This window comes from Sarcophilus harrisii, chromosome 5, assembly GCF_902635505.1.
Source record: "Sarcophilus harrisii chromosome 5, mSarHar1.11, whole genome shotgun sequence".
In the NCBI taxonomy this organism is placed as follows: domain Eukaryota; kingdom Metazoa; phylum Chordata; class Mammalia; order Dasyuromorphia; family Dasyuridae; genus Sarcophilus; species Sarcophilus harrisii.
This window is the reverse complement of record NC_045430.1, coordinates 223,916,279-223,932,334: the sequence shown is the minus strand read 5'-3', so window position 1 is coordinate 223,932,334 and position 16,056 is coordinate 223,916,279.

The window sequence follows — 16,056 nt, the reverse complement described above, 5'->3', positions numbered from 1 at the left end:
ACATGCCACATTTTTTTCAAGGCAGACATGTTGCCAATTAAAAACCAAGGTGTAGTGGAGAAGTCAGAAATCCCACATTATTTTTCCACAACTCCAGGATGGATAATATTCACATTACATTGAAATGAGTAAGATATGTCCAGTAGAAACTGAATGGATGCCCATCAATTGGAGAATGGCTGAATAAATTATGATATATGAATGTTATGGAATATTATTGTTCTGTAAGAAATGACCAACAGGATGATTTCAGAGAGGTCTGGAGAGACTTACACGAACTGATGCTGAGTGAGATGAGCAGAACCAGGAGATCATTATACACGGCAACAGCAAGATTGAACAATGATCAACTCTGATGGACGTGGCTCTCCTCAACAATGAGATGATTCAAACCAGTTCCAACTGTTCAGTGATAAAGATAAAGTGATGAAGAGGGTCATCTACAAGTCTGTGTGAACTAAGTGTGGATCACAACATAGCATGTTCATGCTTTCTGTTATTGTTTGCTTGCATGTTTGTTTTCTTCTCAGGTTTTTTTTTTTTCCTTCTTGATCTGATTTTTCTTGTGCAGCAAGATTACTGTATAAATATGTATACACATATTGTATTTAACATATTTAACATGTATGGGACTATCTGCCATCTAGGGGAGGGGGTGGGAGGAAGAAGGGGAAAATTTGGAACAGAAGGTTTTGCAAAGGTCAATGTTGAAAAATTATCCATGCATAGGTTTTGTAAATAAAAAGCTATAATAAAATTTTAAAAAGGTGTGTTTAGTAGGACACAATCTATTTAATTCTTCTTGAAATAAGTCATAAAATCAGCAGGTCCCAGGTTATTGGAACTCACCATACACTCTAGAACCTAGTGACCTATAATCATTTTTGGTGAGTGAGCTACTCAGAAAATCCCAAATAAAGGATATGATGACTGGTAGGATCACCCAAATTCCAAGTGAATTTCAGCTATAGAGTGGAATGTGAGAGTTGATAGAAACAATTAATGGTAATGGAGACTTCCAAGAACTTGGAGTATGGTAGGCAGAAGTAGCAGGATCTGTCCTTGTCTCTGACTGATTAATCCCATTCTCAGCTTTCGAACATGCATTATCTCTTTTTCAAAGACCATGGAATAAGTCTTCTCCGGGATTAGGTTCTGTCTAACTGGAAATCTAACATATTAGGGAATTCTGAAATGTCAAAGTAATTATTTCATTTTTCGCATGTTCCTACGTCTTCTGTTCTGACCAAATATCTGCTTTTTGAACTTCTATTATGACAAGATTTCTAGTATCTGTATATTTGTTCCTTCATGATTACCTAATTTCTGACTTAAAACTTCTTTCCTCTCTCTCTGCCTTCTTCCCTCCCTCCTTTTCCTTCCCTCCCTCCCTCCTCTCTCTCTCTCTCTCTCTCTCTCTTTCCTTCCTTCCTTCCTTCTTTCTGAAAGGTACATGTTGGATATATCATATCTTTAAGAAAAAACAGCTCTACGTAATAGAGCTTTTCAGTTTTGCAATCATTTCCATCTGTTTCGCAAATATGGAAATGCTCACTCTACTTGTTTGTTAAGTTCAGAGATTTTATTTAATTGAACTTTGGCTTTCATGGGTACATAGATGAAACAAGAGAAATAACTTTTAACAATAATTTTTAAGGTTTTCTTTTCCTTTCATTTTTCCTCCCCCAACTCTGAAATGAAAAATAACAAAAAAGAAAATCAAAACCTTTGGAAACAACATGCATAGTGAAGCAAAACAAATTCCCAGATTGGCCATGTCTAATAATATATGTCTTTTTTGTTGTTTGGAGTTCATCATATCCCTGTCAGGAGATAGATAGCATTCATCATTTTGGTCTTCTAGAATCATGATTGGTTGTTGCATTGATCAGAGTTCTAACGTCTTTCAAAGCTGTCATTTATAATTTAATAATGCTATTTGTATTAATTGTAATCATTTGCAATAATACTATTACATAAATTGTTCAAGGAGCTTAGATTCTATCCAGGGAGACAACATATATGTGCACATATATATACATTCATATATGTGTATATGTTTGTATTTATGTATGTGTGTATAGTCATATACACATATTTAGGTATATATATACCTACATATGTATGTACACATAATTTATTTTGTATTCATAATATGTTTATATATGCACATATAAAATATTTATTCCATAAGTAAAAAGGAGAAAGCTTGTTATTAGGAGGAATCAAAATAGGTGAGCCTGACCTGAAACTTGAAGATTAGAAATGTGGAAGTGATGTGGGAATGCATTCCATAGGGGAAAGCTAATATAAAAGATACAAATATACCTGTATGTTCCCTGACTCCATCCCAACTCCTCACCTGACTTCTCACTCCCAGCTCTAACCTGGATACTGATTTCTAAACTGGGTTTGGATTTTTTTTTTTGGTCTGGTCCTTACTTTCTATTCCTTTCTTTGACTTTGGATTTTGATCCTATTTCTGACATCCAGTGCTGCCTCTGACACAGTATCATTAAGCCAAGGGAGCTGCCATATTGAAACAGAAGGTTTCAAGGCACCCAACATTCTCTCATGATAATCCTTGGGTCATCTGAGTTTTAAGTTGATTTTGAATTGAGAAACATTACTATACATTGAATCTCAATCTTAACATTGAATCTCAACTAGCTCAAGATTATAAAAATCTTTGAATAGAATGTGTTTTAAAAATAGGAACACTTTTTTTTTATTTTGTCTTTGTATAGCCAGGGACTAACATGATATTTTGTTTTATAGAAGTTATTTAGTAATGCTTATTGAATTCAATTGAGAAGCATTATCTTACTTTCTCCCAACACAAATCTTCAAAATAATTGAGGATTTTTTTGTTTAATTCAGTCTAACAACAACCTGACAAAGTCTTACCATCCCCATATGAGCTTAACAGTCATACTGACCAAAATCCACATAGTAAAATCCTCAAAATGAACATCAATGTCTGGGGTCAGGTTTTCTATGTTATTATAGCCCATCCACGCACATACCCAGCCCATCCTGGTCCAGTTTCTGGTCCTGAACCTGGATTAATTTACATGGCTCTGGGTCAGCCTCATAAAGATTTCAGACTACATCCATAAATAGCCTCAAAGGTTTGAATGACCCAGAGTTTGACATACTTATTGAGAGAATATGAAGGGCTAATGAAAAATCCCACCAGGATAAAGTCATGGCTAATTGGAGTTGTCCTGTGGTCAAAATTATGGAAAAACACTCCATGTTCTTGTGTTCTCCACTCATCAGACACTTGTGGGATTGCAAATTGAGCTTGGGAGATAGAATTTTAGTTCCTATGGTTTATGCAGTCAGAATTAAGCTTCAGAATTTATACAGTTAATTATGAACTTAGCTAGCAGGGTTTTTTCCATTTTAGTTTATGTACTTCTATTTAGGAAGATAACATATACATACACATAGATATATGTACTTATTGGATATCATATTCCTATGTATTGTATTATCATGTACATCAATAACAGCAATGGACAAAATAAAGTTTATATATAGATCTCTATCTATATTTAGATCTCTGTCTATCTATCATCTATCTATTTATCTATCTATATCTTGTTATAAATGCAATTCCATAGGCTTAACTAGGCTGCACTTGAAAAGTTGTTCTCCCAAAACCTGTTCTTTCTCTATATTTAGATAACAAGCAGAGTGGTATTGAGGGCTTCCTGAGAGACCCAGCATTGGTAAGAACTTTACCAGGTTCTGGGGAGCAACACATACCTACCCAACAATCAGTCAACAAGCATTATTAACTGCCTACTATGTGCCAGACACTGTGCCAGGAGCCAGAGATACAAAGACAGAAGTGAAACTATCCTTGCCCTCCACGGGGATGACAACACTCAAAAGGCCAATGTCATCATCAATCAATAAGCCTTTGTTAAGAGCTTCCCATGTTCCACACACTGTTCTGTACTGGAGGAACAAGGAAAAGCAAAAAGGCAAGATGGGGAAAGAGGATACTAACACATGTTTTAAATTGATAGCTTTGGCAGCTAATCAGAGAACAGATTGGCATTGGGAGAGACTTGAGGCAAGAGACCAACTAAAGGCTATTGCAATAGTCCAGGTGTGAGGTAATGAGGACCTACAAAATGGTGGCAGTTGTGTGAGTGATGAGAATGGAACATATAGTAGAGATGTTATGAAAGTAGAAATGACAGGACTTGGCAACAGACTGAATATGAGTGGTGAGTTTGAGAGAAGAGTTGGGTATGATGTTGAATCTGTGAGCCTGGGTGACTGGAAAGATGATGGCGTCTTTGGATTAATATGGATGTTCAGAAGGACACCCTCTCTTTTCTTCCTCACCTCAGTGCCTTTTCTCTAATATCATCTTTCAGATACACTGTGTATATTTTGTGTGCAGATTTTTTTTTTGCATGTTGTCACCCCCATCAGAAAATGAGTTCCCCAAGGATAGAAATGTTGTATATCCAGTGTTTAGTATGGCATCTGACCTGTAGGAAATCCTTAATAAATGCTTGATTAAATGTACCTTCTATCAACTTCCTATGTTGACAGAATTATTATAATTATTTATATATATATATATAAAATTATAATTAACATAATTATTTTTGCATTGTTTCCATCATGGAGATGTCCAAGAGAAAGCTGGTGATATGTGACTGAATCTCCAGAGAGAGGTTAAGATTCACATATACATCTGGCAATCACAGAAATGAAGGATAAAATCGAAGGAGGTGATAAGATCACCAAGCACTATCACATAGAGGTTAGGATCCTGGTTGACTGGGTTGATGATGATACTTTTGACAGTAATGAAGAATTTTAGGAGAGGAGAATGTGTGGGAGGAAGGTAGTGAATTCTCTTTGGGAAATGTTAAGTTTGAGATGTCTTTTCTAAAAAGGGACTTATATTAATATATTATATTATATGATACATTAATATAAAGAATGTATTATATATTATATATATATATATAATATGAAATAATACTAGTATTATTTGGTTTCTCTGCTTCTACACAGGTGCAAAAATAAACTTGCTAAGATACAAGTTTGACCATTCCATCATTCTCTTGCTTAAAATCTTCAATAAGTCCCCATTTTCTATAGGACACAATATAAAATCTTAACCTGATAGTGAAGATTTTCCTTAATCTGATCCCCACTGAACTTTTCATCCTTATTTTATGCTATTCCCTTTCTCAAACTCTAAACTGAGACAAATTGGATTATTAGTATCCATTCTTCCAATTCTCCATCTCCCAGACTTCCTCATACCTGGAATGCATCATCTCTGCCTTTTAGAATCCTTGTCTCCCTTTAAGACTTAATCCATATACCACCTCTTCTGACCTGACCTATCTTGAAGTTATTCATAATCTCTCCCTTCTCAATTTTCTTGTATTATATTTATTGGTGCACTTAGCAGATGGCCTCTCCATGTAGAATGTAAACTCCATGAGGACAGGACTGTCGAATCATTGTATCCCCAGAGCTTGTCGGGATATCCAGCACGTGGTTTATTCTTAATATTTGTTGAACAGCAAACTGAATTTGTTACATATGAAAGTGAATTTTGTTACGTTATATACATAGTTATCCTTTTAAATTCAAGAATGATACAATTGGAAGCCAAAATATGAGTTCCATATTTGCCACAGGGGTAAGGCTAGTCAACTCTTCTTATACTAGGCTTTTTTACCATTGATCTCAAAGCTAATGGAGCATTGAACTTAGAATCAAGAACTAGATTCAGATTCTGCCTCTGATTCTTATTAACTGTGTGACCTTAGGCAGAGCCACTTAACCCAGTAGTCAGTGTAGTTCCTGGCACATAATAGAACCTTAATAAATGTTCATTAGCTATCTGCCTTAACATTTCTGTCTTTCAATTCCTCATCTGTAAAATGAGGGGTTCAACTTGATGGCTTCTGACTAAGAAGCCCTTGGGGCGCTGAATCTATGATGTTATGATCTTCACTGTCAAAGGTGGGTCCTTCCAACTTCAAATCCAGCCCTCTCCAATCAAACAAAATTAGCCTCATCCCTGAGCTGAACTACTAGGGACAGAAAGACACAAATGAACAATACTTTCCTCTAGTTTACAATCTAACTCTGGTTGGGGCAGCTAGGTGGGGCCATAATGGATAGAGTGCCAGTCCTGGAGTTAGGAGGGCTCATCTTCCTGAGTTCAAATCCAGCCTCAGACGCTTACTAGCTATGTGAGCCTGAGAAAGTCACTTAACAGTTTGCCTCAGTTTCCTCATCTGGAAAAGGAGCTGGAGACAGAAATGACAATCCATTCTAGTATCTTTGTCAAGAAAACCTCAAAAGGGGTCACAGACTCAGACATAATTGAAAAATGACTAAATAGCTCATTCTTCCTTCAAAAAGATCACTCTTCTATTAAATGTCAATGAGGCTAAAAATATTCATTCACAGAGCATACTGTAGTCAGCCGAAGATCATTTTGGGCTTTGCGGCTGCTGTTTCTATCAGCCGAGTCCATCACTATATTTGTAGCTCTGTTTCTTAGACAGGTGGTCTGGGGGAACACTTCCCAGATCACCAATAGCTTATGGTCTCTTGGTACACCAGCCACCTGCCTTGCCCATTAAATTCTCATTGTTAAGGGAGAAGAGAAACCAGCTTTACCTGTCTATCTTTGGTTTTTGATAGAAAATGTTTATTTGCCTTACTTTGGGGTTTTTAAAGCAACTGCTCCTTTGGGCTGCTGAAATCTCCATCCAGGTGTGCAGAAACATCAGCATCCGGTCTGACTTCCTGACTTGAGTCAGCCTCTTTGGAGACTCTTTAAAAAAAGTCTTCAGCATAAGTCTAAAAATAAGATAAGCAAAGAAGCAAGGATTCTGGGATAAATGCACTTACCAGCCCCTGAGACAGCCAGCTGTATTGAGTTCAGGCTATCCCTCGCTGCCAAGCCACAGCCGTGAGAGACTTCTCATCCTGGATTCACGGAGCTGGGAAAGGAAAAGAGGAAGTGAAGAGGCAGGATGTGGTCAAGAGGTGCCTGGAGGCCAGGAAGCAGAGGGTGAAAATCCTTGCAGTGACTTTTTGGATGGTGGTGGCCAGGATTTTATTATTATTCATTTTTTTCCCTTTCTAGACCTTTTGCCTCAGTCTCCTTTTGACACAGTTGCCTTTATCATAAGCCAAACTCTTTGTCTTTTCCAGGTCTCAAAGACTAACATATTTCCATACTAGCAAACAAAATCATCCATGATATACAACCTAGGATTATAAATTCCAAGTTAGAAGGAACTTAAATTTCATCCTGTCCAATTCCATATTACAGATATGGAAACTGAGACCCAGAAAAGTTAAGAGATTTACTCAAAATCATACTAGTGAAAAGTAAAAGAACTCAGTCTGCTGATTCTATATATTGTCTTTTGACTGTACCGCTATCCTCGCCTCGCCAAATAGGAGGGAGACAGTTTTTATGTAGATAGGATATGGTAGAACATTGTAGAACTAATGTTCTAGTCATAATTATTGTCCTTTTAATTCTCAACCAGCCACCTCTATGCCATTCCTTTTTTTTAATAATAGCTTTTTATTTTCAAAATATATTCAAAGATAGTTTTCCACACTCAGCCTTGCAAAACCTTGTTCCAAATTTTTTCTCCCTCCCTTCCTCTACCCTCTCCCCTAGATAGACTCCCCTAAAGTAATCCAATATATGTTAAACACATGCAATTTTTCTATACATATTTCCACGATTATCATGCTGCACAAGAAAAATCAGATCAAAAAGGAAAAAATGAGAAAAAAAAACAAAAATCAAGCAAACAATAATAAAAAAGTGAAAATACTATGCTGTGATCCTAACTCAGTCTCCATAGTCCTCTCTCTGGGTACAGATTGATCTCTCCATCACAAATCTATTGGAATTATATACCATCCCTCTTTCAGGAGCATCAGCTAATTGTTCCTTCTGATGTTTGAATGGCCTGAAACTGAAAGGAGAAGCCTCTCTTGTCCAAGGTGTTAAAATTGTAATAGGGTTCAGACTCAGGTCCCAGACCATGCTATGCCTAGGAAGAATGGGCCAACTTAGTCACACCCGGGATCTCTTCAGATCTAATTTCATGGGCAAGTTATATTAGCAGTAGGAAGGAGTGACCATTTTCCAAAATCATTAAATATGAAAACCTCCAAAGCACATTTCTGGTGAGTCACTTGGAAGGAGTGACTCTACCCTCTCAGGCTGGAATGATACTTATCACTGACATTTATCAAAGAAAGCACTTATTGAATCCTGTAGACTCAGGCATCCCTATCCTTCCCAGAATCCTTGTAGTATTCAGCCCTAAGAACTAACCTTTCACCTTCCCTTGATTATCAAGAGAAATTATTGCACAGCTTATCTTTATATATCTTGTTTGTACATACTTGTTCATAGGTTACCTAGTTTACTAGATTGTGAGACCCTGGGGAACAAGGATTGTTTTTGCCTTTCTTTTTATCCCCAGCTTTTAGCTTGATGTCTGGCTCACAGTAGGTCCTTAATAAATACTTGTTGACTTTTTGAGAGAGAATAGTTTTCTTTAAAATGAAGATGTGCATAAATACAAGATACAGTTGAGTTTGAGGTATCCAAATTTAATAGGATCGAGAGTCCTTTGGATTACTAAAAACAATTTAATTAATTTGAAATGGTATGTATAGCTTTATTTTCTTATTCATTAGTTTAATTATAATCTGTACAAAAAATATATTCCCACAATATATTCAGTGGGAGTACTTTCTCCAATGATACAGATTGTGACCACATTTTTTTAAAGGATAAATAGTAGTTAATTTTTTTCCAATTACATGTAATAAGGTTTTATTTAACAGTATTTTAGTTTTTCCTATTAAATATAAAGATTCATTTTTATAGAATTTTGAGTTCTAAATTTTTCTCCCTTCCTCTCTCTCTTCCCCCATCCATGGACAAGTCAGCAAGCAATCTGATATAGGTTATACATGTGCAATCATGTTAAACATATCTCCACATTAATCGTGGTGAAAAGAAACAAAACATAATGAAAAAAAAACACAGAAAAAACCAAGAAAGTGAAAAAAATATATTTTTGATCTGTATTTAGACTCCATTAGTTCTTTCTCTGAATGTGGATTTTCCATCTTAAGTCTTTTGAAATTGGATTGGATCATTGTATTGCTGAGAATAGCTAAGTCTATCATTGTTTATTATTGTACAATGTTACTGTTACTGTGTATAATGTCCTCCCAATTCTGCTCACTTCACTTTGCATTAATTCACATAAGTCTTTCCAGTTGTTTCTGAAATCTGCCTGCTCATTATTTTCTATAGTACAATATTATTCCATTACATTCATATACCACAATTTATTCAACCATTTCCCAATTGATGGATATTCCCTCTATTTTCAGTTCTTTGCCACCACAAATTGAACTGCTATAAATATTTTTATATATGTAGGTCCTTCCCCCTTTTTATGATCTCTTTGGTTTATAGACTTAATATTGGTATTTACAACCACTATTAATAAACGTCACGGAGAGCACTAGTGTCCAAAATATTTATTACCCAGTAGCCAACCAAGTGATGAGTTTTCTCATCAGAGAGACAGTTTCTTGGATGTTTGGTCAATTATCATCTGTGATAAGAACAACCAACTATTCCATATATGCTAGATTAGTTTCCTCCTAAAAGGCAATGAAGGCAACCTCTACATTTAAATACACATAGGATGAAAGTTTGAACCACTAATGTAGCTTCCTGGTCATCTAAGTAAAAAAAGCCTAGTGTAAGAAGAGTTGATTAGGCTTGCCACCATGGCAAATATGGAACTCATCTTGCATCCTTACTATATATCCTTTCCATTTTATTATTAAATAGATCTCTTTTGTCTTACATGTTCTACAAGTGTATCATTTCATTTTGATCTGGAACCAGTTGAACCAACCTGAGTCAGTCCTGGCCCAGAACATCATCCCACTTCTCAAAAACTTTCCAGTTGAGTGAAAACCTTATGCTTAGCTGGCACAGTTTGAAAACCCAGAGTTGGCTCTGCACTATAATGAGCTTTTTTAAGAGTGAGACAACAGATCTAAGGGAATCAATGGTTTACCTGGAATGGTTATTTGGAAGAATAATTCCAGACATCAAGAAAGTCTCTCTCATGTCAGAAGCAAAAAATGTCCTGCTTTTTTGCATTATAAATAATATGGACAGAGGAAGTACGAGGAAGTAGACAGAGAGGTGCCCTTGGAAGAAGGAATACCTGTGTAAAAATGTCACCTTAGCCTCAGACTGGCTGTGTGGTTCTAGCAAGTTACTTAACTTTTCCAATATCTAAGGCAATATTGTAAGAAGTTGCAGTGCAGGTGCCAACCAGTACTTTCTTACAACAGCAACAATGATAATGATGATTCAGATGATGATCATGGCATGTATTTAGTACAGAGTTCCCTAATTTGATAAATTCAGGGTCCAGTTCCTATCCCTCAACCTAATAATGTGGGGCTCAAAAGAGAACTATTACTTAGGATTAATGCTGCTGATTTGATAATTCAGCATTGTCTTTCATATACAAAGATGACAGCGCTAATTCTTCACAAGTAAGGCATACATTATTAATTATTTTCCAGGATCAATAGCAATATTAATTAACTGATTAATTCCTGTGTTAGCTAATTAATATACTCTAAGGAAATTGATCTTTTTTAAGTTTTTTATTTTCAAAACATATGGATGAATACATTTTCAACCCTTGTAAAATATCATGTTCCTCCTTCCTCCTTCCCCTCACCCCTCCCCTAGATGGCAAATAATCCAATATATGTTAAACATGCTAAAATATATGTTAAATCCAACATATGTAAACATTTATACAATTTTCTTTCTGCACAAGAAAAATCAGATCAAAAAGGAAAAAATGAGAAAGAAAACAAAATATAAGTAAAAAACAACAAAAAGACTGAGAATGTTATGTTGTGATCCACACTCAGTTCTCACTGAGTCCTCTCTCTGAACATGACTCTCTTTATCACAAGATCATTGGAACTAGCCTGAATCATCTTATTGTTGAAAAGAGCCATGTCCATCAGGACTGATCATCACATAATCTTGCTGTTGCTGTGTACAATAATCTCCTGGTTCTGCTCATTTTCACTCAGAATCAGTTTATGAAGGTCTCTCCAGGCCTCTCTGGACTCATCCTCCTGACCATTTCTCATAGAACAATAATGTTCCATAACTTTCATATATCATATCTTATTCAGCCATTCTCCAACTGATGGGCATCCACTCAGTTTCCAGGTTTTTGCCACTACAAAAAGGACTGCCACAAACATTTTTGCACATGTGGGTCCCTTTCCCTCCTTTAAGATCTCTGGGATATAAGCCCAGTAGAAACACTGCTGGATCAGAGGGTATACACACGCAAATCTTCTCTTGAACCAAATATGTATACCTAAAGTGACCAACTAAAATTAGGTCTATATCCCAGAACAAAATGTCATGGCCCATCTAGAGATGGGGGACCTTGTTCTCAATAGTATTTTGCTTGGATCATCTAAGGAGGATCTTTTTTTGTTTTTACTTTTTTTAGGATACAAAGTTTTGTCACCTTCATTTTTAAATCATCCTTTGCTGTTTACAAACCACAATGTCTGTAACCTATTTGATCTTCAAAGCAATTCCAAGAACAGAGACAGAATAAATGTGACCAACACAATCAGACAGATTAGTGAGTCAGTCATATAGCTAGTAAACCTTAGAGGCAGTTACACAAATCCGGAGTTCCTGACTTCATATCCAAGCTGTTCCTGCAGCACAGCTGTATTTCTAGTCTTTAAAGTCCAACGGCACACCTCTGGCTACCTTCTACCTCTTCTGCACATTACATCCGTGCACCCTAGTGCTTACAAAGAGTTAATTTCTCCCATCTGGGGGAATACTTAACTCCAAGAAGGTGGTTTGCTTGCCGTTAGCATCTAGGTATCATTTAATCCTTTAGCCTTTTTTTTTTTTTACAAAGCCACCTTTACAAATATTAGAGTTAGGTGCTAAAAGACCCAAAGTGTTAGAGAATACATTTGTTTATGATGATGGATGGACATTTGGGAAACCAGAACTCTGTTCCTAAAGCATTTTTTTTATTACTCCTTGATACCACTGACCAGTAAAATGACCCAGACCACTATAATAAACTAGATGCATATGACTCTTGGCTTGCAGATGAGAAGAGGGCTGCCCACAGAGAGAGATTCAACGATTGGCTTAAACGTACCCAGTGAGCCGGTGACATAGGGAATGAGAATTCTGATGGGCCACACTGCTTTTACACAGAGGTAAAATAAAAGAGCTAGTAGTTCACTGAACAGATGTCTTTAATTAGAAACAAAGGGAGCCAGGACTGTTTAAGCCACTTGAGAAAAATAGTGAAACTTTACTAGCTAAATTGAAAATCCCTGTCACCAAGAGTCTGAGTGAATGAGCTTCTGGAGAACCAGGTTGCTTATAAACATTTTTGACATAGTCGTCCAATCCTAACAGTTGCAGAGTTAAAGTCATTTGAGAGTCAGTCAGCAGCTGGAACAGGAGATTGGAGAGGGAACTTGTCTCACCTTTCCCACCCCTTCTGGGATCACTCAGGATTATTGCCTGTCCCTCTGCACCATTATCCTAAAGGAACAAATCTTGCCCTGTCACATTTTGGAATCCAAATGCTAAAATAAAAACGTCAAGGCAAACTTGTCTACTTTAAAAGAGATATCCAGGGGCCTCCGAAATGCTTGTTCACTTTCCCAATCACATGGTTGGGTTGGTGAGCACCAGTTTGGGAAAGTCTCTGGGTGGTCCATTTTCCTTGGAGACCTGCTGATTTGGGATCTGAGAACTGCGGGCATGTCTCAGAATTCCAGCAAAACTGGCCCAGCTCGGGAAGGAGTGCCAGCAATTCTGCTGCCCAAGGAGTTGGAGGCTGTGAAGAGCTAAATCTAATTAGAAATCCCCTAACCACCGGGAGCCAGTCAGGGGCTTGTGGGTAGAGACTTGCTTATTTAGATATGTGTCACACCTGCATAAGAAAGATGCTCAGCTCAAATTTTCAAAACACGCTGGAGACAATTTATACATTTTTTATATGTGCCAAGAGGTCTCCTTCTACCTCTTTCGGGTGTCAGAACCATTAAGCCTCATGCATCTACCTCCCTAAGGGCCCCAGTCACTCGATATTGGTGTGCAGGAGAACTCCAAGTGCTGCATACTTTAATGTGTCTCTCTAATTTAAGGTATGCAAACAAGGCTTTCTCCCATCGGAATGATCCCAGGCAATTTGGCTGAGGACTTGTACACATTTCAGAAAAAGTTGGAGACCCTGGGGGGTGGGGGAGAAGGCCCTGATCCAAAAGGGATGAAAATTGCTCAAATGAACCATTATCATTGAATGTCCTCCTGGGGAGTGAACACATGCAAAAAGAAGAAAAAAATCTATTGCAGAATTTCAAGTACAATCTTGAACTTCACTAACTTTTCCAGTCCTCCTTTTGTTTAGGGGATGAGTAGCTGGAGAAATACACCCACAAAGATAAAAGATAATAGAAGATCTGACTCAAAATTTTAAAGCCAGGAGGAATCTGAAAAGTCAGAGTCATGAAATTTTTTATTTAAAGCCAGAAAAAAAACTTGGGGGTTGTACTGGAGCCAGGTAGAAGGCTTGATGGGTAGAAAGCTGGAGTTGGAGTTAGAAGAAAATGAATTCACATCCTACCTGAGTCACTAACCAGTGTCCTGCCCATGCTGCCTTGGCAAAACCCATTTGTGTGTTTCCCCATCTCTCCTCTGATTCTCCTCCCACCCTGGTACTAGCCTTCATCACCCACCAAAAGCCTATTGGTTAGACTCCCTGTCTCAGACATCTGCACCATCTGAGGCTTGACCATGGTACCCTATTCAGCCAACTTCAATGGTTCCCAACGATTTCCTGGATCAAATATGGAATTCTCTGCTTGACACCCAAAGCATTTTTTAACCTGGACCACCCCTACCTTATGGCAGTCCTGTTACACTGCATTGTTCCCTTCCTCCCACCATCCATTCTGCGATCCAGTGATTTTTGGCTTTCTTACTGTTCTTCAGTCAAGATATTCCACCTCCTGCCTCCAGGTGTTTCCCCCAGCTGTTCCCCATGCCTGGAATGCTCTCCCTCCTCATGTCTGTCTCCTGGTTTCACTGGCTTTCTTCCAGCTAAAATCCCGTCTTCTATGAGAAGCCTTCCTAATTCCCTTTAATTCCAGTGCCTTCCCTATATTTATTAGTTCTAATTTGTCCTGTTTACATCTTGTTTGTATGTAGTTGTACAAATGTCTCTTCCATCAGATTGTGAGCTCCTTGAGGAAGGAACTATCAATACACATATATAAGACTGTATATATGTGTATGTATGTATATATAATATGTATGTATATATATATTACATATATGTATACACTACATATGCCTGTATATACTAATTTACTGTATGTATACTGTATATACAGTTTATACTATATATACTGTATATACTATATATACAGTAATATACTAATAACCATATGTATGTATATATTATATTATATATATATGTATACATATATACACACACTCTTCTCTGTATTCTTAGCTCTCAACACAGTGTCTGTTGCATAACAGATGCTGAATTAATGCCTTTGGATTAACTGACTTAATCTTTCTCAGCTTCGTTTCCTCATCTGTAAAACGGAGATACTAATAGTACCTAGCATAATCTCTTCCATTCCCTTCATTTTACAGATGAAGAAATTGAATCCCAGGTGAATTGCTCAAGTTCATACAGTTAGCCAGTAGTATAATGAACATCAGAATATGAGTTTCCCAAGAATACTCCATTACACAACACCAAAATGGAGAACTTGAAAGTAAAAGCTAATTTCAGGATCCCCCATGAATTGGGTGTGAATCACTGGAGTGTGAGGAGAGGTCCTTTATGATGGAGTCAGGAAAGAGTGACCACATACAAATTTCTGGACTCATCTTCCTACAAGATCATGTTAATTCTGAAACTCACCTGTCCTTTCCTTGGGCCCCATTTCCCTCTGATTGGAGAGGGTGGAGATTGCACATCAGAAAACTCCTCTATTTAAGGACCTCATCATCTCCCACTGTGCTCCAGGACTTCTTCATGCCCCTGTCCTGAATACTCTCTCTCTCAAGGGATAATTTCCCTCCATCCTCTTTTTCTCCACTCCACTCCTCCCTTTTCAAATTTTTAAAAAATGTGTTGTCCCTGCTCCCCCTATTAGACTGTAAGCTCTTTTGCCTTTTCTATTCTTAGCACTTAGCACAGCACCTGGCACATTGATGCCCATTGACTGATTGACTGGAATTTACCAATATCCCGAACAAGAGAAGGAGAGCAGTACATTGATTGCTTAAAGAACTTCACTGAGGTCTGGGGTGTGGGATGTGTTCAGTAAAGACCAGTACCTGTGGTGGGAGGGCTGTAGAGCTCTTTTCAGGGCTGCCACTGGACTGATGATGCTGGAAGTTAGTGAGCCCAATGAATGACTTTGTGCAACTCTGCCTCACTTAAATCCAATTTACACATGAATCAAGACACCTTTATTGCCAATGGGCCTAAAGAGACAAGCTTATAATTCAGGGTGACTTTAATTCTAGAGTAGGCACAAACCATCACACATGGCAGTGAGTTCTTGGAAAGAATGGAGTTGGAAACCTGGAAAATGGATACTTACTACTGAAGATCTATGCATCTCATGATCTCATCATCAATAAATGTAATAAAATTTCATAGATGTATCCTTGCAGCAAACATTGAATTTTATTAGAATATGTGATCATAAGGAGAAGAAACAGACAGGACACGAGAAGGACAAGAGCAATGTGTGGTGCAGAGTGCTGGACTGATCATAGATTTATCCTCTCCAATCTAAATATTTGCATTTAACAAAAGCTGTAGCCCCGAAGCAAAAAGACTACCAAAAGAATTAATGTCA